This window comes from Zonotrichia albicollis, chromosome 5, assembly GCF_047830755.1.
Source record: "Zonotrichia albicollis isolate bZonAlb1 chromosome 5, bZonAlb1.hap1, whole genome shotgun sequence".
Taxonomy (NCBI): domain Eukaryota; kingdom Metazoa; phylum Chordata; class Aves; order Passeriformes; family Passerellidae; genus Zonotrichia; species Zonotrichia albicollis.
The window spans coordinates 15,762,290-15,784,059 of record NC_133823.1 but is presented as its reverse complement, the minus strand read 5'-3'; the positions used below and the strand labels follow the sequence as shown (position 1 = coordinate 15,784,059).

At 41.7% G+C, this 21,770-nt stretch overlaps 1 long non-coding RNA gene across 1 annotated transcript; it reads right to left on the bottom strand.

Moving 5' to 3' along the window:
- Positions 1-365: 365 nt before the first annotated feature.
- LOC113459065 (uncharacterized) lies at positions 366-19,370 on the bottom strand. The gene is made up of 4 exons (XR_003379899.2): positions 19,236-19,370; positions 9,525-9,760; positions 2,679-2,781; positions 366-2,166 (listed from the first exon to the last, which is right to left on the bottom strand). It is a non-coding gene; the product is annotated as an uncharacterized LOC113459065 (long non-coding RNA).
- Between the last annotated feature and the right edge of the window lie 2,400 nt (positions 19,371-21,770).

Here is a 21,770-nt window from a genome sequence, read left to right as displayed (position 1 = left end):
ATGATTCTACTACAAATATTTGTTTCACTTTTCTGTAAATAACAGCAGCTTTATACTTTCCTGTAACTGAATAAATCACTGCTGAAACCCAGAAAAAAAAAATCAAACAGAAACAAACCACAAAACTAAATCAAATGAAATACTGCTTTCTGTAGAAAATAGAGACCAGGGCTGGGTTTGTTAGTGAGTGGTTTTTTTTTTTTTTTTTTTTTTTTTTAACATTAAAATGGATAACTTAGGAAAAAATGCTTTTTTGGCTTTGTATTTTTAAAATTCTGACATGAAAATGTAGCCACAAAACCTCCTCTCACAAAGCAATTTGATTTCACTTAAAATTTCATCTTTGAGAGCAGTTGTCAGTATATTGTGAGAGACTGTGTAAGTTAAAACCTGCTGAAAAAAATATTAGGAGAATAAAGCAAAATTTCTTGCTTTTGTATCCTCCCAGCTTGACTGTATTACAGCCTGGAGGTGCAGGAGCTGTCACGTGAGCCTGTGTGTGCTGTGATGTGCTGAACAGATTCCTCCACTAATGAGAAGCCATGAGCACACTCCCATGTCCTGCTGCATTTTACTCAGCCTCATCTCTTTGCAAGCATCTCTTCTCATCATTTCTCAGCAGCAATTTCTTTCTTTCTCAGAGGAGGATGGAGACAGCTTGGTGGGTGTTTGTGGGCGTATAGCTTCTGAAAGCTGTATATTGTAGAGAATAACACTCAGCTGCTTATCTTCCCTGTCTCAGTCACTTTTTAAACAATATGAACTATAACTTAGGGAGGTACAAAGATAATTGTGCAGAAAAAACAAAGAAAGCTGCAGCACTGGAAAAAGAAGATAAAAATCACAGACACTGAACATACAATACCTGAAGAAATAACATGCGTGCCTGACAACATGGACAAGTTATACAAGCCCCCCCACCTCTGTCTGAACAGTAAGTAAACCCTGGGAACTTAAGGAAAACATCTAGAATCTCAATCCCAATCTCCTCCTCTCATCATTTAATTTCAGATTTGCTTTAACATCTGATTGCAGTAGATGATTTCAAATGACCCAGTAATCCCTGTGTGTTTGGGTTTTCTAGAGTGAGAAAGTACTGAGGGAAGCTACAGAAGGGATAGCTTCTGCCTTTCACGGGCCTTTAGCTCAAGCACAGGCTACAGGCATGAAACAAGTAAGCCCTCCTCAAACAATTATACAAGACAGGACTTCGAGTTCTTGCAGAGAGAAATGCCTGTTATAGGTCAGTCCTGCTATCACCCCTCTTCTAGGGAGCAGCAAAATCCAGTTTTTCTTCTACAGCCAAGAAGCCACCTGCCAGCACTGCCTTGCCTGTCACCCTCTGCTGCTTCCTGAAGTTTGCAGTTTCAAATGAGAGATTAACAGACCCAAGAAGCCTTCCCCACTGCTCTGATCTGAAGAAGAGAGTACCAGCCTGGACCAAGTTCTAGGCTGCTTTGCTGCTAGTTCTCAAAGCAAAAACCTTTCAGGACAGCTCTGGCACCTCATGGCTGGACCGCAGCCCCAGCACTCTCACTTTGGGAGAACTCAGCTCTGAATTTCCATGGTTTTTGGGATGCATTTAGAGTCATTAATGAATTTCAAGGTTATGGTTTGTCAGCACCCCTTTTTTGAGCTACTACACAGGATGGCATTTCTCAAAGCTTGCCATGCTGCTAGGCAGCTTCCTGACTGCCTCTCCCCAGAGCCTGCTTCCAAATTGGAGGTAGGACAAATACGTAGGGCAAATAAGAATTTTCCCATAGATGGAGCACAAGCAGGTTGAAAAAGATTTAGCTAGAGGCTGCCACAAAGGCTGTCACTGGGGATATGTGGCTGCGTGTGTGGTGTTAAAGCTGTGAAAGCTGAAGCCTGTTCCAGCATCAGCTGAGACGTCTGCCCTACAGCTAACTGGTGGCACAGGTATGTGGGGAAAATGGCTGAGATAATGTTCTCTGACACACCTCACCATGCAGTGTAAGATCTCACCTTGATTATTGGCCATAACACATCACAGCTGAGGTACCTGGTGGCTCATGCAAGCACTCCCCATTTGTTTTGGTTCAGAGTAACACAGATTCATTTAAATCATCCTCAGCACTGAAGCAGATCAGAAATTTTGCACAGGTTTTGGAGACACCGCGGCTGTGAGGTCAGGCATCCTTCCTGAAAGGATGAGAAAGGAAAGGTAAGGAGCAGATAGTGGTACAACTTCTTCAGAACTCCCAAAGGACCCACATGAGTATCTTGTCTGGATCCTAAAACATCAGGGGCCAACAGTGTTTCAGGGACCTGGAGTTTGCCCAAAGCAGGGCAAGAAAGCTGGTGAAGGGTCTTGAGCACAACTGTAATGAGAAACAGCTGAGGGAACTGGAGTAGTTTAGCCTGAGGGAATCCTGATTATATCACATTTCAACTAGGAAGTACTTAGCAAAACTCAACTGAGAGACAGAGGGAATAAAGCAATAATCTACTTGGTGGAGACTGGCCACTACTGGCAATGAGTGATCTGTAATTCCCTCAGGCCCAAAGAGGCTCCATTTGGTGCCAAGTTCCATAAGATGGGCTGGGTTTATTTAGCTTGGAAAGAGTCCTTGAGCAGTTGTAACTTCCAACTTCTCAGTCCGTCTTTTAAGCTTATAATGAAATCATTAAACAAGCAAGCAATTCCAGCCTACCTGAAAGACAGGAGGCTTCTTTTCTGCCTCCTCTCCTCAGCCCCTTCTCCAGAGATTGCTCCTTTCTTTCATTTCTTGCCTTTATGTTTCCTGGTGAATCACACTGTGAGAAATAAGTGGTTTGTTATCCCTTGTATTTTTCTTCTCAACTTTTCTTTCAAAGTTACAAGAACCACAGGAAAAAGAAAAGAAATCACAACAGCTCCTTCAGAGAAATCAGTTTCACATGTTATGAACTATAGGACAAGGTTTCAAGAGAGAAGGTTCTTCACAAAGCAAAGAACTTGCCATCTACCCTGAAAAAAGGAGGTCATGGTCTTTGTCTGTGAGACAGCCCTCACACAGACCTTCACAGAGAGAAAAGACCAGTTTAACCATCTCTCCATGATATTGAAAGGGAGAAGAAAAAGTTGTTTTACAGATCTGAGTAAGGATAAAATAAAGGGTTTGCCTGAAATTCAGCTAGGAGATACAGACTGGAATAACACTCCCTCCCTGCACAAAGCACCTGAAACTCAGGAGACCTCAGATGAAGAAGTGTTGACTTTGTTTGAACAGTTAGCTTTTCACAACTCTAGTGTCAATTTTTCCAGTAGATTGTTTGGTGTTTGGTTAGGGGGTTTTTTTGTGGGTTTTTTTTTTGTTTGTTTGTTTTTTTTTTTTGTTTTTGTTTTTTGGGGGTTTTTTTAATGTTTGTGAACTTTCAGTAGTTAAAACATTCTATATAAAGAGTTTCCATGGCTGAACTATATAGTTCATAAAAAAAAAAAAAATCTCCTGGAATTTCTTTAAGCCTTTGCATGATAGTTTTTCCTCATTCTACTCTAATACTTGAGGTTCTGGAAGAATCATAGAACACTTGTTCTCTGCCAGAAACTCATTTCATGGTCCTCCAGCCATTGCTTTTCCATCTTGAAAAATCCTCAATTGCTTGATCATTCCCTGTGCTGAGGGTCTTCCATATTTTGATTGTCCTTGATATGTGCAGATATCCCTCTCCTAAAGAGTGAGTCATCAAAAAATGTCCTTTGGAACTTTTTCCAGTAATGTTACTCAAATGTAAGGCTGCCAGAAACATAGTGTTCAAGAGGTGGGAATCATGAATTTATAGTGCAGTAATAATGACTTCCACCTTGTTGTCTACTCCTTCATAATAATTCCTAATCTTACATCTGCTTTCAGTGCTGCTAGTGATCATTAAGCCAATGTTGAGGCACCACTGTCTGTTTTAACCCAAACATTTTCCTTTTGAAGGGCTAGAAGGAAGCTGGTGAACCATTGCTGAGTGAGCTGTTAGGATGTGTTTTTTTCCCCAATATCCTCAATTTTGTTTTGTTTTTTCTTTTACACTGAGTTTGATTTTTTTATTATCCAATTACCCAGAATTGTGATGATAATGAAATTGTCCCCCATTCACAGGTAAAACACAGAAGAATGAAGATTATACAGGGATTTCAACAGAACAGAGGGCAAAAGATGGGTCTGTCACATCCTCAATTTCCCTCAATCTGAGAAAGCCCTGTTCTTCTCAAGCTGCCTTCATGTGCCTGTATACCCTCAATGTTTGAGGGGGGTCCACACAAAAGCAGCAATTTTTCTTTGCTTCCAGCAGTGGGAAGCATATGTACAAGAGGGCAAAAAATCCCACATGTAAACACAGGGGTGGAAGATGAGATCCAAGAGATTTTAAGGAAGGAGGGACAGCCAAACAAGTCCTTAAAGTGCCAGAAATTGTTTACAAGGAGGAGGCTTTGTGTCCTTCATGCCAAGATGTTCAAAAGCATCCATCAAAGCAGTTAGTCAAGCTAAATCTAAAGAACCACCTAAAACCTTGGTATCTTGTAAGTAGCTGGCTGATGAGAATAGAGTAGGGAGTATGGAGTATGGAGTCACTTGAGCCACAGGAAGGAGTCATAACTGGAATGGGGAGACCAGGAGAAGGCTCTGAAGGTGAGAATTTGAGGTTTTCTCTTTCACCTGGAGAGCAGGTGTGTGTGCACTGCCAGCATCCCTGGCAACGCTGCTGTGGGCTGGTATAAGATCCCCAACTAGGGAAGGACAGGAATCCTGCTCCTGCAGCCTGGCCATGGAGAGATCAGCAGCTGCGCTGGTCCGGTGCTGCTGCACACCTTTGTGAAAAATCATTAGCTATTAATATTGAAATTAATCTTGCTGCTGGGCCAGCTTCATGTCCAAAACCCCCTTCAGATACCTCACTAGAAAAGATGTGACAGCATTTGGGGAAGTAATTGAAAACACTGCGGCCTGGACACAGGTTTGGGAAGCATATGGGCAATATCCTGTGAATAATTTCCATTTATAGCTGTTATTTCAGACCAGATCTTGTCTATGGAATTGCAGCTTCTATTATCTCCTTTTCTCTCCTACCTTCTCAAAACTTCCCATCTGTTTGGCTCTCAGATTAACTGGGCATTTTACTACAATGGGCAAGCTCCTCCAATCTATTATCTTTAAAGGAAATCTAGTTAGTAATTTTGATTTGCTGGCCTGCATGCTAACTCTTAGTTTTGTGCTGTGTACTACATTTCCCAAAAAACAACCTGCTACATGCCACACACATGGAGACTCCCATGAGATTTCAGGATGTGCAGGTGCCTGTCTGATACAGATGCAAAGGAGTAACGACCCAGATATCTGCTGGGAGAGCAGCACAGCTGGTTGTGAGCAGTCCAGGAGACTTCTAGGGGGTGTTGAGGACCTTGTCCAGGTATTGGACAAGCTAACCAGAGGAGAAGCATTACTGGACCTGGTGCTCATCAGTGTAGATGAGCTCATTAGCAGGATGAAGACTCTGATGTCATCTTCCCAGATTTTGTAAGGCCTTTTACATGTTCCCCCTTGACACCCTTATCTCCAAATTGGAGAGTCAAGGGTTTGAAGGGTGGGCTGTTCAGTGGATATGGAATTGGCCAGACGGACAAAACCAGAGAGCTGGGGTCCACAGCTTGATGTCCAGATGGAGACTGGTGACAACTGGTGTCCCAAAGTGCTCTGTTGTTCTACAGGCACTGTCTATACCTTTATCAGTGGCACAGAAAGTGAGATTGAGTGCCACCTTAGCAAATTTGCAGCAGACACAAACACAAAGCTGAGCAGTACAGTTTACACAAGAGAAGGAAGGGGTGCCAGCCAGAGGAACTTGGACAATTTTGAGAAGTGGAAAATGAGAAGCTAATGAAGTTCAACACATGTAAGTGCATAGTGCTGCAGCTGGGTCAGGACAATCCCAGACAGTACAGACTGGGAGAACTCATTGAGAGCAGCTCTGCAGAGAAGGACTTGGGGGGTTTGGTGGGTGAAAACCAACATGAGCCAGCAGTGCATGTGTATGACCCAGAAAGCAACTGCATCCTGGGTTGCATCAGAAGAGGCAATGCCAGCAGGTTGGGGAAGGTGATTCTGTCCTTCTGCTCCACCAGTTCAAGACCTAACCTGAAGTATTACATCATGTCTGAGGGTCCCCAGCACAAGAAAGACAGGAATATGCTTGTGGTGGTTTGACCAGGAAGAAGTGGGAATTCTGGGATGCTGTGGTCAAACCAATGGATGTTCGAGAGTTTGATACTGGCACCTGGTGTAGCCAGTGGGGTTTGGACACACCTCCGAGAATACACAGGGGTTAAAAAGCAGAGCTCTGCCCCTGGCAGGCTCTCTTGGGACGTCGAGGCGAAGAGGTCAGATCTCCCCCCCGTCCAGCCGCTGCTGCTGGGCGGGGGAGGGGCAGTCACGTGGTAGGCCCTGGGCCTGGACAGAGATGGGAGGTGAGGAGGCCCTCGAGGATGGAAGGGTGGAAGATCCCAGGGAGTCAGCCCTCAGGCAGCCATTTCCCCCCCGCCCCCAGGAGGGAGAGAGAGAGCCGGCGACACCGAATGTGATAGCAGCCGGCCCAGGAGGAGAAGGGGGGGAAGAGTGCCCGGCCGGAGTGGCAGCGTGTGTGGGAGTGCCGCAGCTCCGGGACAGACAGAGACTGAAAGTTTTAACCCCTTTCTTTCATGATTGGGGCCTTGCAAAAATGCTAATCCTCCTCGAAGCTGAATGAGAAGGGAGGTAAGAGATGAGATGAGACAAGGACCTGGCCCGAAGAACGTGGAGATGATTGAATGGGGAGAGATGATTTGGAGTGGCCTTTTGGCTGGACTTTTCTTGTGGCCATGGACTCAGTTAGTTCCTGTGACACAGAGACTGCACTTAGGGGGAAGCAGTGGCTCAGAACCAGGAGGGTTCTTCGTGAGGACCCCCCGGCCCCAGGGGTTGGAAAAATATGGGGGGGACAGATGTCCCCAAGCAGAGACTGTGCCTTTTTGGAGTGAGACAAGGCATCCTTGAAAGACAACCCTAAAAGCAGCTCTGGCCATGCGCAGTGGTGAGAGCACTGGGCATGGAAGGAAGATGTCACAAGCGGCAAAAGGACTTTTTTCCGGGCGGTGCCGAAGTGACAGGGAAGCACACGAGGTTTCAGTGTGTTTCCAGGGGAAGCCTATGGAACAAGAAGGACTCCTTTCCTCTTCATGAACTGAAGTTTGAGTATACTAAAGTGTGGTGCCAGGCTGGGCAGTTGGTGATTTGGGAGAATGTATCGGATTGAGAAAGTCAGGTAGTGGGGAGGAGGAAAGTGGTTTTTTTGTAAGGTTTTCAATTTTTTTTTTCTTTTCCTTATAGTTTTTCCCTATTTCCCTGTAGTTTAGGTAATAAAGTGTTCTTTATGTTTAAGCTAAAGCCTGTTTTGCTTATTCCTGGTCACATCTCACAGCAGACACCAGGGTGAGGGCATTTTCATGGGGGGCACTGGCTCTGTGCCAGGCTCAAACCATGACAATGCTGAAGTAAGCCCAGAGGAGGCCATGGGGAAAATCAGAGGGCTGGAGAACCTCTCCTGTAAAACAAGATGACAGAAAGCGTATTGTTCACCTTGGAGAAAAAGTTCTGGAGAAACCTTAAAACAGCCTTCCATTACCTAAAGGGGTCCTATAGTAAGAGGGAGAGCAACTTTTTACATGGACAGAGAGTGATAAGAAAATGGGAATGTTTTTAAATTAATGGAGGAGATATTCCATTAGGTGTTAGGAAGAAATTCTTTACTTAGTGTGGTGAGGCACTGGAACAGGTTGTCCAGAGAAGCTGTGGATGCCCCATTCCTGGAAGTGCTCAAGGCCAGAATGGATGGGGCTCTGAGGAACCTGATCTGGAGGGTGATATCCATGCCCGTGGCAGGGAGGTTGGAACTGTATGATCCTTAAGGTCCTTTCCAACCCAAATCATTATATGATTCAATAAACTCTGCTACTGTATGGCTGTACTGCAGTCCAGAGTAAAACTGAAAGTAACATGTCACTGATTCTTGATCACAACCATTTTTCAGAGCTGAACTAAAGGCTCTATCCAGCAGAGTAATTTCTGTCTTGCTTATAGGCATATTTATAAAAATGTTCCTTAGACAAAACCAGGGATGTTTAATATTTTCTAAAGAATATAAACAAAAACCCATAAGCAAAAAAACCTCTCATCCATATTGGAAATTCCTATCAAGGACACAGTCTAGCCCAGGACAGAAACAAGATTAGTAGCAGATTCTTATGTCTAGAGGCAGACAAACACTTGGTTGGAGAAGAGCCCAGGGGCTTAACTAAACTGACTGAAATAAAATAAAACAGTCTTGGGAGATTCTGTAAGTTGGGGCTAGACTCCATTTTGAGCTTCCTGCTCTGATTTTTGTCATGGTGTAAAATTTATGTTGCTCTCATACTCATTGTCCTGGGAAAAAAGACTTTCATAACCAGAAGTGCCTTCTGCTACATCTGCTTCCTCTGGTACCACACAGTTGCCCCAAGCCTACAAAATATATTGCAGCCTGTCTTTTTCATCTTGTCTATGGGTTTCCTGACTAGGGAATGTGCAGAGTCTGACAGAGTAAGACTTTCAGACGCTTTCACCACAAACTCAAGTGGTGCCTACATCCCAAGACAGGGGTGCTGCACAGTCGCTTCCAGCCTGGGCATGGGCTGATTTGATTTTCTATGTAACACAGCCTAGAGGAGCCACCTATGGCCTGCAGTTCCAGACAATCATTAAGTTGTTAGTGGGTTGCCCCAGCATTGCACTAATTGATGATTAAAGTATATACAGCACATGGCTGAGGCACGTGGTGAGGCCCATCAGCTGCTCTCCTCCAAAGCCACACCAATTTTGTTACATGCATTGTTCCAGGATGTTAACAGCTGCCGTGTTTCCTAATCAGCTGGGGCAATCTACACAGTCTCTGGCTGTCTTTTACATCAAAACTCATTTGGTTTTCTGGTATGCTGCAATACTACTGGAGACAACCATCCTTCAAAGGTGCTTTCCACACATATCATGTTCCTTCTTTACCAGTTTTAGATGAAAAGGGCAACACACAGCTGTATGGGCTAATTAAGAAAGTCCTTATATATTGCACTCAGCTTTGTTTCCTAACAATTCTCTTATCTAAGCCTGGAGATGATATAGTAAAATGTTGATAATGAGAAGGGTATCACTGAGCATGGGTTTGACATGGAAAAGATGACATTTAGTCCTGTGTAATGCAAGCAGACACACAGGGATCTGAACACCAGCTTAACCCAGCACTAGCTGATCTTTTTACACACAGAACAGAGGAGGAACTTGTCACATTGCTGTGGGTAAACTTGCATTGCTATTTTATAGCTCACCAGCTCTGAAGGGATGTCTGATAACAGTGACCTCGGATGAGAGGGGGAGCTCTCCTTCATTCTGAAATACTGCCTAATTGGGGCTGGAGTGCCTCATGACATAGCCCAAGCAAATACATTTGTATCAATAAATGCTCACCCATAGGCAGATGGCTGGAATTGCACAGTGGGGTTCCTTCTTGTAATCTGCTGCCACTGAGCCATTTGAGTCGGATCCAAAACCTCTTCAAGGCAATGGGAGTTTTTTCAATTAACTTCAATAGCAGTTGGGTAGGATCCAGGGAATTAAGTGACCCTGGAGATGTATTCTGGGTGCCTGCTGATGCTCTCCAGGGGGGGATTTTCAACTCCTTTGGGGTTTTTTTTCAGGCAGTTCTGAAACAAGAGAATTTAGTTTACATTTTCCGAAATTTATACTGCACGAATGTCCTATTCCTGTTGAAGTGAGAGGAATTTTTGCCATTTATAGGAATTTATACTTATGATTGCCATTTACTCTACCCCAGGAATTTTACCAGCTCAGGAAACTGCTCAGATTGTCAAACAGATTCTTTCAGTACCAAACAAGCAAGGCTAAAAATAAGTACTTAATCATTGCTCTTGAAATGCCCCCTAAAACTTCCCTAGTATCTGGAAACGTTCCGCCACTCCATTTCTTGGGGGTTTATAGCAACCCTACCTATGAGATCTGTTAACAACAGCCTTTCCATTCCTCCCACGCTTGAACTATTTTAAGACATTCTGCAGTACAGCTCAAGTCTCCATAAGTTTTGTGTTAACCTGGTCTACACTCCTCGGACGTGGAGTGTGGCTATTTCCTGGCTCAGGTTTACTTCTGACAGAACAGAAAGACTTACTAAGTACTGCTAAGAGCTATGTCATGGCCCACTGACAGTAATGCAGCTTTGACAAATTTATGTGGAAAAAAAAAAAGCTGGGGAGAAGGCTTGGTCAATGGTGAGCAGAATTAAAATGGTTCTTTTAGGTGACAGCTACAAAAAGAAAAGTAAAGCACATACTGAAGCCCAATTCCAAATTTTCCCTTTTTTTAAAGTAGAATACTCAGAATACCAAACTGAGATTTTTGGATTTACAAAGAGAAAATGCTTTAAAAATTCTCTTTCAGAAAGCAAGAATTTGAGGAGGGTTTTATATTTGTTGTTGTCTTTGAACCTGAATGCATATACTGTCCATTTTTAATTTGTAAACCTCTGGAAAGCCTGCACAGTCCTCTGGCTGGAAATAGTAGGTCATGCATGCTTCTTCCTCAAGTCCACCTTTGTTCTGTGCCCTTCAGAGAGGGAGGAACACTGCCTTGGAAAGAGACATGGGAGATTCTGTGGCCACAGACCTCTGGTAACAGGACCCCTACAGACCTCTACCAATTTGAGATTCTCCATCAGTTCAAGTCCCTTCTGCTTATTGAAGGCTAAATATTAGCAGAATGATACAGAAGAAGTTAATTTTCTGTTTGCTGATGTCATCAGTTATCTCATAGTCCTGGCACACAAGTACCTCTGTACTGCTCCACAGAATCTGAATTTGAACACTCCTAGATGTGTGGTGACAGACAAAAAGGCCTAACTTTGTAAAGAGTCAAACACTAAAAGGAGATTCTTCTGGAAGGCAATTTTGTCTTTCGCTAGCTTGTCCAATCAATCTCACCCAATCTTCCAAACCACATCTGAGCTATTGAATATATTTCTGTGCTGTAAACGCAGGATAAAGTCAGCGTAAAAATCGAGCCATCAAGTTAGCTAGTTCAAAATATTTTTCTGCATTTTGTGTTGACTGGAATGAGAAAGAATTTATTTTTGGAGTACCAGATCACAGAAATAAATTTCTAAAACAAAACTCCTGCAAAACACAATTATTATTCAACTCATTTTAACAATTCGATAAACGCAGTGCAATGACTTCCGTTAGCTATTCCCCCAGCCAAGGTCTACTACATCATTAAATATTATTGAGTTGGGTCTGCCATTTTACTTGAAATTATGCGCCTGGCATTTTAGTCTATGGCCATAAATGCTGGAAATGTCAGTTATATAAGCATCCATCTTTTTCACTACTGTCTCCCATCAAACATTAATGGTAGGAGCTTTAATCCATTCTACACAGTCCCAGATATCTACATTTGCTAGGAAAGGAACTGTAACAGAGTGCACTGACAACTCACAGTAAGTAATTACTCTCAGAAATATCTCAGTAAACTCAATTTGCTCCCAGAAGTCTTTTAAATTATATCTCGTTAGAGTGCAATGTTTTTTCAAATGACAAGGTCACACAGAAAAGCAAAACTCTATTTTATCTTTATCAGAGCTTTACTCCCCCCACCATAAAACTGTTATAACACATAATTCCAACCAGATAGAGATATTGTGTTTTACTGTTGGAGCTCAGGAAAGCCATAAAGCAAGCAGAATTGTTGTTTACAGTCACAATAAATTTGGAATATCGTATAGCATTCTAGGTGAGGCAAACACATCTACTGATGTCAGCTGAGTGGGAAGAAGTAATTTTTTATTATTATTTTTTGAGCCTTGCTGATAAAATAAATTTATTTTGGAGTTACACTAAAAAAATTTCATGAATCAGAAAAGATTCATCTGCAGCTATATTAATATAGCAGAACATACACTTTATCTCACCACCCTACTTATCTGCCTTGGTGACTTTACAGCAAGAGGTTATAGAAAAGCAACATGGATTATGCAGTTGACCAACACTTCTAATTTTATTACAAGTCTTGATAGTTAGCATTCTTTCTTATAATCCCAGTATGAAGCCATGTAATTAGGAAAGTTAAAAAATATTACACCACAAAAGCGGCAATATGATCGCATTTTTTTGTGAGTACTAAAGTTGCATCTTGTATTAACAGAGATTTCAATTTAACCAAAGTAGAAGCAGCCAAGCAGACTCTTCATTAAGTACCTCCTTAATTTTGTTCCCATTTGAAAAACTACGCCCTTAAGTGAATTTGCACTTTTATTCTTAAATCCAAGTTATCTGGAACATTAAAAGAGTGCACCAAATTGAAACCAAGCAGCACTGCTCTATCTTAGCAAGCAACTACCTCCAAAGAAATTCTCCAAGGAGAATATCAGAGGATAAGAGTCTGTCAACACAGAAAATGCACAGCCTAGTTTGAGAGCCACTACACAGGGGATGGGATACACCATCATTCTGAAAGTCTTTCCAGAAATGTACCTAAATGAACACACTCACAGCAGAAAACAGAAAAACAGAAATAATTTTGGAAAAATAGATATCCGCATAGTAGGGGATTTTTGAATCCTTTTTGTTCCTGAGTATATTTTACAGGAGTCATTTGGGAGAGACTTGCAGGAAATTTAATGGGCCTAGCAGAAAGACTGTCATAACAGTCAAGAAATATTCTAAGCAGCAGCTCCAATTCTATAAACTTCACCATCCTGCATTTTAATTATTTCCTTTTTTTTAAATATGACAATCACAGGCTGAGAATTGCAAAAGGATATACCTCTAACAGACAAGCCCATCCTTCCCAGAAAGTTTACCTTCTCTGAGCTCTGCCAGTGAAAATAGGAGCCAGTTTCTGACAAGGGATCTTCTAATGTTATATTTCCTTGCATTGCTAAGTCAGGACAACATGTACGGGAAATACCTAAATTAATACCTTAAAGTAGAGACCACAAAGCTATAAGTTTAGCTTGATACTGGATTAGAAGGGCTGAAAAGGTTTCTGAGAGTGAGAAACCTTCTTCAAAGGTTTTTGAGAGTGAGAAAATCAAATTATTCAATTAAATTGCACTGATTTGATGGAAAGTGAAACGTGAGCTTTCTAAACACACCACAACTCCACAGTATGGTCAGTAACATGAGCTCAGGCAAAAAAGCACCCATCATCAATCCTTCAGGCTCTCAGTGGGTTTTCTGAACCTAGGTTTTGCTGCTCAGCTTCTGACAGCTATAAACCCATACCTCCCCAATGAGGGAGGCTGCAAGGACCCAAATAAAATCTTGTTGACAGGCCATGACTGCCTGATTGCCTCTTGCTGCTACGATGGCATCTGTTGATACTTGCTACAGGTAGTAAAATATAAATTATCTTGTTTCCTCAGAGCCAGTAGTGGCTGAAATAGAGAAAGGTCTGTGTATGCAGGGGAGGGTGGAAAAAATCAGCAGAGAATAAAAACTCCATCTTAAATGTATTCTTTTAGAGGTCTTAAGGGAATATAAGGGTGCCCACTGGGATGACACAGCACTATCTGTTGAGAAACCTTTTCAGAGTGGTTCTTTGGACATGTTAGCCAGTGAGAATTATGAAATCCTCTTTGAACAGGACAATGAGGGAGTCAAGAGCTGGGGTGAGAAAAAATTTCTCCTCTCCCAATATTTCTTTGATCTTCACTAAGGATTTCTGTCTATGAAGAAACTTGGGGATGCAAAGCCTCAGACAAGTTTTTAAGGGATGTATGTCCACACACTAAAAATATCCTGTGAGGCACCAGAGGGCAGCTGCTTGGACACAAAGCAGAATTCACAGTGGAACAAAGCATCTTGCCCGTTCTGAGCTATCTCTGGACATCAGGGCACAGAGTCAGACTTGAGACTTTCTGTCCTTCAATCCCTCACACATGACAGTGTCTATGGATCACTTGGTGCAACAGTTAAAGTCATCCAGGAGAAAAAGTTAGAAAGAATAGAAAATTAAAAATTATCAATAGAGAATGTATAGATATAAGGTAATTTCCTATATCCTTATACTATTTAGTCTATAATTTGCATTATCAGCAAATACTGTTCCAATCTCATCTCTTTTCAGTTCTTCTATGTAGAACAGCATTAATAGAGTAAACACCTCCAAGGATTAATTTTAACAATGTCTGACCACGCTACCCTGCTCATAGCTTGTCACTTGCTGAACTCTGTGCTGACAACTCAGCAATGATTCAGACTGTTCAATAAAACCTGAAATAGGTCAAATCTGCCCCTGATCTGCATCAGGTAACCTCATGAATTGAAGTTTACACCCCTGCAGATGTGGTCCACCTGACTTCATGAAGAGAGATGTGTCTTTTTATTCCAGACATAAATTTGGCTATCAGCAATAGGGGTGCTTTGATCCATATCAGCTAGGAGTTTGATCCCATGACTGCAAAAGACCTGAGCTAATTTATGTCACTGGAGAAAACTGGGGCAAATGCCTATACCTGTAAAACCATAGTCTGAGCTCTTTCTCCATCATCAAACATTTAAAAACCAACTCATAGTCTGAATTCTCTTTTTTTTATTATTTTTTGGCCCAGTTCTTTAGATAATACACACAAAGTGCTGATATATTTTAAGAAGGTTAGAACTAACTGATAAAAAGTTAAACAAACAGAAATGGAAGCCAGATTTATCTCTTTGTCTAGAAATATGCCTTGTGTTTGCATTTGTTGAAGTTTTTTGCTGAGTTTTGACATTTAGCTCAGACCTTCGTTTTGTCTTGCCCCAAACAAAATCAGAATTTTTCAAAGCCGAAATGAAAACAACACATTCAAGCTCTGCACAATGACTTTGGCTTGAGGAGAACAAAGGCTTTCATAAACCCCACAGCTTTCAGTAGAAAAGCACTAGGATGGAAAATTTTCAGCCAGCCCCTGCCAAGTAACTGCATCCTTTCCTTCTGACATTTTTACCTGGCTGGTAACGCTTCACTCCACAGTGAATCCCATTGATTTTCTCTGAGCAAAGCAATGTCTGTGCAGTCAGGACTGCCAGACAGTGATGCCTGAGCCATGCCACCCTGGGAGCACAGGCAGGTGATGCCAGGCTCTACAGACTCATCAGGAAGGATTTCCTCTTGGTTTCTTCTCTGCTTTCTAAAATTGAAGATGAAGGGTTAGTAGCTCGCCGCTGCCTTAATTTATCCGAGCACAAAAAGCGTTTCTAGTGCTTCTAAGATTCTTCAGCTTATCAGACACATCATTTCTACCTCTGCAGGCTGTAATTTGAACTCAGAATAATGGGAGTAATAATGACAAAGAGATATATGTGCTTCCATTTGCTTTTTCTTTATACTCAATTTATAATCAGCAGATTATCCAGAGGTCTTGGAGGATCTTCTGAGACTATCCAGAGGGTGGTGGTCTCTGTATCCTTAAATTTTAAAGATTTCTAGATCTTTAAAATCCTTGAGTGTTCAAAATCAAACTGAATTCATACTCTAAGAACTTTGAGTTAGCTCAGGCCCAGGTTGTTAGACTTGGAGCAGGACTCAGTGGGGTAAAATTTTATGCATTCTGCTCAGTTTAAGAGATCATCCTAGTCCCTTCTGCTTTAACAATGTACAAATCTGTGCAGGGAGCAGCAGCATGTAATCAAGCTTTGGCTACCCTTCCTTATTCTCCTAGTTGGATATTTTATTGCAATTCTGCAGAGATATTAAAAAAAAAAATCCCAAAACCCAACAAACCCAACATAACAGCAAGCCTGAAATCAATATGATTAGATGAAATACAAATGAAACAAACCAAATGACCAAAGCTGCTGCTTTTCCCCCCATTTTTTACCTTTTCATTACTCCTGCTCTTCTTATTGTATAGATTCCAATACAGAACTTTTCAGAACCACCAGAAAACTGAAACTATCCTATACAAAAAGCTCTGCCACAAAAGTCTAGGCTCTGCTGTTGCTATATCCCACTCTCAGATATCCTTGCACAAATAAGTCTTTCAACAGAGCATTTTGTCATCCTTTTGCCATTCTCACTGTGAAAATTACCTCCAGGCTTTCACCAAACTGAAGGATAATCAGAATTTTTGTGGGGCACTGATAACAACCAAACACAGTGAGTATTTCATGATGCAGTTTTGACTGTGGCTTGTATTTTACAAGTGCATGGAGAAAGATCACAGCCAACTTGTTGCCCTTTCTCACCTCTCTGCATTAGTCAGACAAGTCACTATCTTCATGACCATGTGGTGGAGGAAATCTGCCACAGCCTGCAGCAGGTTTAGCTGCTGTGAATCAAACTGGTACAGGGAAAAGCTGTAATGGGATTATTTTTCCCCTGATTTTCCACTAACCAGCAGTGTCAGAGTCAGAGCAGTGGTCAGGTAAGTGTCCATGTAACCACTTTCAAACAAATCACACGGACTTTTACTAAACTCAGAGAAAAAGCTGTTGATTCCTACAAAACTTCATCCAGATTACATCCCACCACTGTAACAGGATGCTGACCCATAAACCACTACAAATGAAGTTGAACTTGTGCTACTTTGTGTTGCTCTAGTTAAGAATGGGTTGTCATGACTTTAATGACCAATAGGACACACAAACCACCATAAATTTTAAAGAGAGTGATAAAGCCAATCTTTACCCTTTTAAATAATCTCCATCTTGACTAGCTGTCTGGTCTATTTTCTCCTTGCCAGTAATATTGAGGGGCCATAAACAGAAAGCAATGAGAATAGCCAGTAAATTAAAGTGCAGGCAACTGAAAAGGTCAAAGTAGTATGCTTTATTATTGTCTGCCTCTGAGTATGTGGCGTGGCAAAATTCATACAGCAGTCTTTCAAGAAAATAGAAACAATGAGAAATCAATCAACACACATTGGCTATACTAAAAATTATGAGATTAAAACCAAATTTATCTCAAAATACCTGCAGATATTAAGAAAAAAATATCTTTTCTCTCTATTGCCTTAACAGATGGGAACTCAGAGGCAAACAATGGAAGCTTGCACCTATTTCAGCAGTGCTGCTGAAAAAAAGTGTGATTGCACCCCCAGCTGCAGGTTGCTCACTTTTCTCATGGATGTCCTGCCATGTATCAGCATCAAGGCAAAAATCCACAGCTCTGAGTGAGTCTGCTGTCGGTGATGGCTTTGTTGCATTCAGTTTCAACCAGTGGAGGAAAATGCTAGATCTCAAATGGGATCTCTTGGCTTTCTGGCCTGTGCATCTCAGGAGTACCCGGCATGGCCAGCACTGGTTTTTGAAAGCTGCTTTAAGCCAGTTGTCATAGCAAACATCACACAGGATACTTTGGTACCATTAACTGGGTAAAAAATTCACTGCTCCCTTAGTGAGAACAGCCTGCCTGCATTAGGCCCTCAAAATGCAGCTGCAGAAGGACACTTTCCTTTAATTACACAAGCACATAATTAGGAAAAGGGCTAGCCAGATGAAGTGTATTTCCAGGAATCTGCTAATTTTGAATGTGACTGTGAGTATAAGTATAGAAAAAGAATTAGAGGGAGTTGGCAGTTTTGAAACATGTTATTTGTGATCAAGTCCACCAAACGCTAATGAGACACAATGTCTTGCCTGCAGCACAGGCTGATTTATTTTTTGTCATGTAATTATATATTACTGTGGCAGAACATATTTTCCACAATGATTTTCTTTCCACCTATCTATCTACCTTTCATGGGGGAGAGGACTAGCAATTTGCAAAAACAACCTGTCTTTAAACAATGATAAAAAATAAGTAGTGTCTGGTCTTACCATTTCTCTTAAAAGCCTGACTAAATTTCAAGCTCACAAGTTTTTCCTAAAGTACGATATGGAAACTGCTTTCACAGCTGCTGGATTAATCACCACCATAATTTTGTTCTCTTACAGAATCAAAAACTGCTCTATTTTCATGCTGCAACCACAATCTTGTGGTCACAAAATGGCACCACTATTGTGAGCATTCAAGGGTGTGAAATGGCCAGAGAAGACACCTGTGCCTGGTGAAGCAAATAAGTAGTGCTTACATCTCACCAGATTTCAAAGAGAAGGGAGTGTAAGTCCTCAGACACACCACAATGTCTCTTCCTTCACATGGAGGAAAAAAGGCACATGCAACTTTTATTATGTTGTTAAACACACAGTCTTTTGTCATACTTTGGTCAGATGCAGAGATAATGTCACCAAATTCTAGTCCCTATACAATGTTTCCCCTCAGTTATTGCTGTTACCGATAATGAAATATCATTCAAAAGCACAGTTCTGCACTATGCCCTGCTGAAAATGAACTAGCAATCTTGTCTCAAGATTAAATACTTTGGGGGTTTAGCTCAGGAGAAAAGCTGTCTGTGGAAGACACAATCCAAACCTGAAGGAGACACATCAGAAAGATAAAGCAGCACATAGATTTCTAGGGCTAGGAATATAAATCCTATAAGTATTATGTCAGAGGTCAATCTGACTTTCCTGTAGTCCCATTGCAAAAAGCCTTGACACCAGTCTTCCCCAGCAGGGGTCAGCTCCCTCTTGGCCCTATTATCCTCAAAAGTGCATCCAACAGGGAATACATCTATGAAGCTGCAGTATATTTTCTGGAGACTTTCACAAGTTTCCATTTGTCCTCAGCTGTTATCTCCTCATTACATGGAATACGACAGTTCCCAGAAAGGATACATCCCTTTACATCCAGCACTAGATGAAAAGCAGAGATACAAAAACATGCAGACCAGCACAGGAGGGATAAGGTGAATAGTAAGCCAAGTGTCATTTTTGGGGAAAGGTACCAAAAGGCATTTTTGTGCTCTCTTTTATATCTTAAAACTTCTCTGTGCATTCCATAATAATAAATAAGGATCATAGATAAAAAATATGAACTCTGGGTAATGCATGCTATCTCTTTCTATTACCACATATACCGTGATTATGCTAAAAAATGCATGCATGTAACTTTTTGTGATGAGGAATAACTATTCCCTCATAAAATTCTAGCTAAATTAAGTCTTTGCAACCTCTTAATCTGAATCACACCTGAACACAAAACTGTGGCTTTCATGCTATTAGACCAAAGAAAATCTGGACTGATCATTACTCTAGGATCTGCCACTGGCTGGCCCCAGGTAACAACACTGGCCTTGCCACTCACCTTGTTAAAGCCAGACCTCTGCCTCTCTGCTCAAACCGATGCTCTTTCCAAACATCCCTTCTCATCCCTTCTTCCACCTGAAGTTTCAATGCCTTGAAGAGCCAGCAGGGCTTTGCTGCAGCTGCTGGCTACCTGTCCAAACAAATGAAAAGAATTATCATGGTTTGGATTGGAAAGGACCTTAAAGATCACCCAGTTCCAATCCCCTGCCATGGGCAGGGACACCTTCCACCAGACCAGGGTGCTCAAAGTCCCATCCAACCTGGCCTTGAGCATTTCCATGCATGGGGCATCCACAGCTTCTCTGGGCAACCTGTTCCATTGTCTCACCACCCTTACAGAAAAGAATTTATTCCTCATATCCAATCCAAATCTCACTTCTTTGAATCTAAAAACATCCACTGTGTTCTGAATAAGTGACCATCCCCAGCTCTCCTGTAGACTTTCTTTAAATATTATAACACTGCTATAGGGTCTTGCCAGAGCCTTCTCCAGGCTAAATAACCCCAACTCTCAGCCTTTCCTCACAGAGTTGGTGCTCCAGCCCCCTGATCATTTTTGTGGCCCTCCTCTGCACCTTTTTTAACAGGTCTATGTCACTCTTAGGCCTGGGAACGCCAGAGCTGGATGCAGCTCTGCAGGTGGGGGTCTCACCAGAGTGAAGCAGAAGGGCAGAACCAGGTCCCTCAACCCGCTGGCCTCGCTGCTGTAAATGCTGCTCAGAATGCAGATGGCTTTTTAGGCCCCGAGTGAACATTGCCAGTTAATATTCAGTCTTTCATCTACAGATTATCATTGTTAATAATTAATCATACATTAATAATTATTGTTATCAATATTTCATGATGCTGCTGAGGAAGGACATAGTGAGTAATATAAAGTCAGGGCCTGTCATGACTGTTGCATACATTTTCTTCTTTTAGGTTGAATTCTAGCAAGGTAATAAGGTGATAGGAGTAAGTGGTATTCCTAAATAAGTGATGAATCAACAGCTTTCATGGGGTAAACTGTGCCCAGCTCTTTCCCTACCTATATGACCTATAAAATTTGCTTTATTCCCCTGTATGAAAAGGATTAGCTCACAACCTCTCTTCTTTCTGGTTCAGGATTGACAGGAGATCATCGAAGGCTGGGAACCAATAGGTCACAGAAAGAGAAAATCTGATGGGAAATTCTCCCAGCCTTAACAGAGTGGAATACAAATTCAATTCTATCCCAGCAATTAAAGCTTTAATTTTATCCCTTTGAAATCCCTCACTTGGTATTTGTCAGAGATTTGCAGAAAGTTACCTTCTTCGGACTGAGCAGATTATCAGAGGCTGCTAGAAAGAGACAGAACTTAGAGCATGGCTCCCAACAGAACTTCCTGCTCTTTTCCAATTGAGTTTCTTGTCAGTCTGTGACTTGTATTTATCTTCTTTTCCTGCTTATTAAAGCTGCCATACTTATGACTGAAAATACTAGGAAAGGCTTTGGTCTAATCAAAGTAAATCCCCTTTTCAATCTCCTTTGCATAGGCAGTTGTTCATCAGCAGAAAGCAGAGCTGGGAGAATGTGACTGAGGAAGAAGCAAAGAAAATGCATTTGTACTGGCTTCCAGGAAGGTGATTTTTACCAATATATTATATCCCACTGCAAGAGGCGGCCCCACTCTTCACAAGTTGTTTGTCCTTGCTGGTTGAAATCTAAATACCCAGACATCCTTACTGAAGAACCATCGCTGTATATATATATATATTCCATCTGGGGCACACTTGGGGTTCTCCAGAAGACAACAGGTGAGAAACAAACATGCTGCAAAATGCTTCTGTTGCAGACCAGGGAGGTGCCACTGCTCCCAGTACCAGCTGAATCATGAGGATTGCAAGGACACAAAGCAGGTAGGCACTTCCCAGAGCCTGCAAGCTGATGCATTTACGGACACATCCTGAAGATGTGCCCCTTCATGAATGAAAATTGGGTAAAAGAGCCATACTTACTCAAAAGAAATGAAAACTACTAATCTTGCTTTTATATTTTTAAGACTTTTTTTCAAAAGGTTCTGGTGTTGGTGAGAATCAAGGCTTTCCTACTGTGATTGGTGGCAGAATTACACAGGCATTTGGGGGTCTCTTCTGTAGTCCTCAGAAAAGAAGAACCAGCCTCACAAAGGTTTCTGCTTAATTGGAATCAGGTCAAAACTTTCCCTTTCTGGGTCAAACACTACTTTCTAATTCCAGATGTGAGATGCAAACAGTGCAATACTTCTGACAGCCTCAGAAACAGGAGTCGTTCATGTCATGACTTGGCTTCATCTGAATCATTCAGCTCGGGCTAGTTCAAGTAAAGGACAAAGCAGAGACTTGATCCCATACCCCTACACACACTGTCACAGAAGGCACAAAGACTCACTGCACATAACTATGCAGCAAAAAATTAGCAGTAAAAAACTTGAGCAAATCCAAAACCTGTCCACAAAGCATTTCAGTTTTAATGACAAGAATCTGTTTTGACAAATTCTCTATCACAAAAAAAACCTGTCTGAAAGAGCCAAGG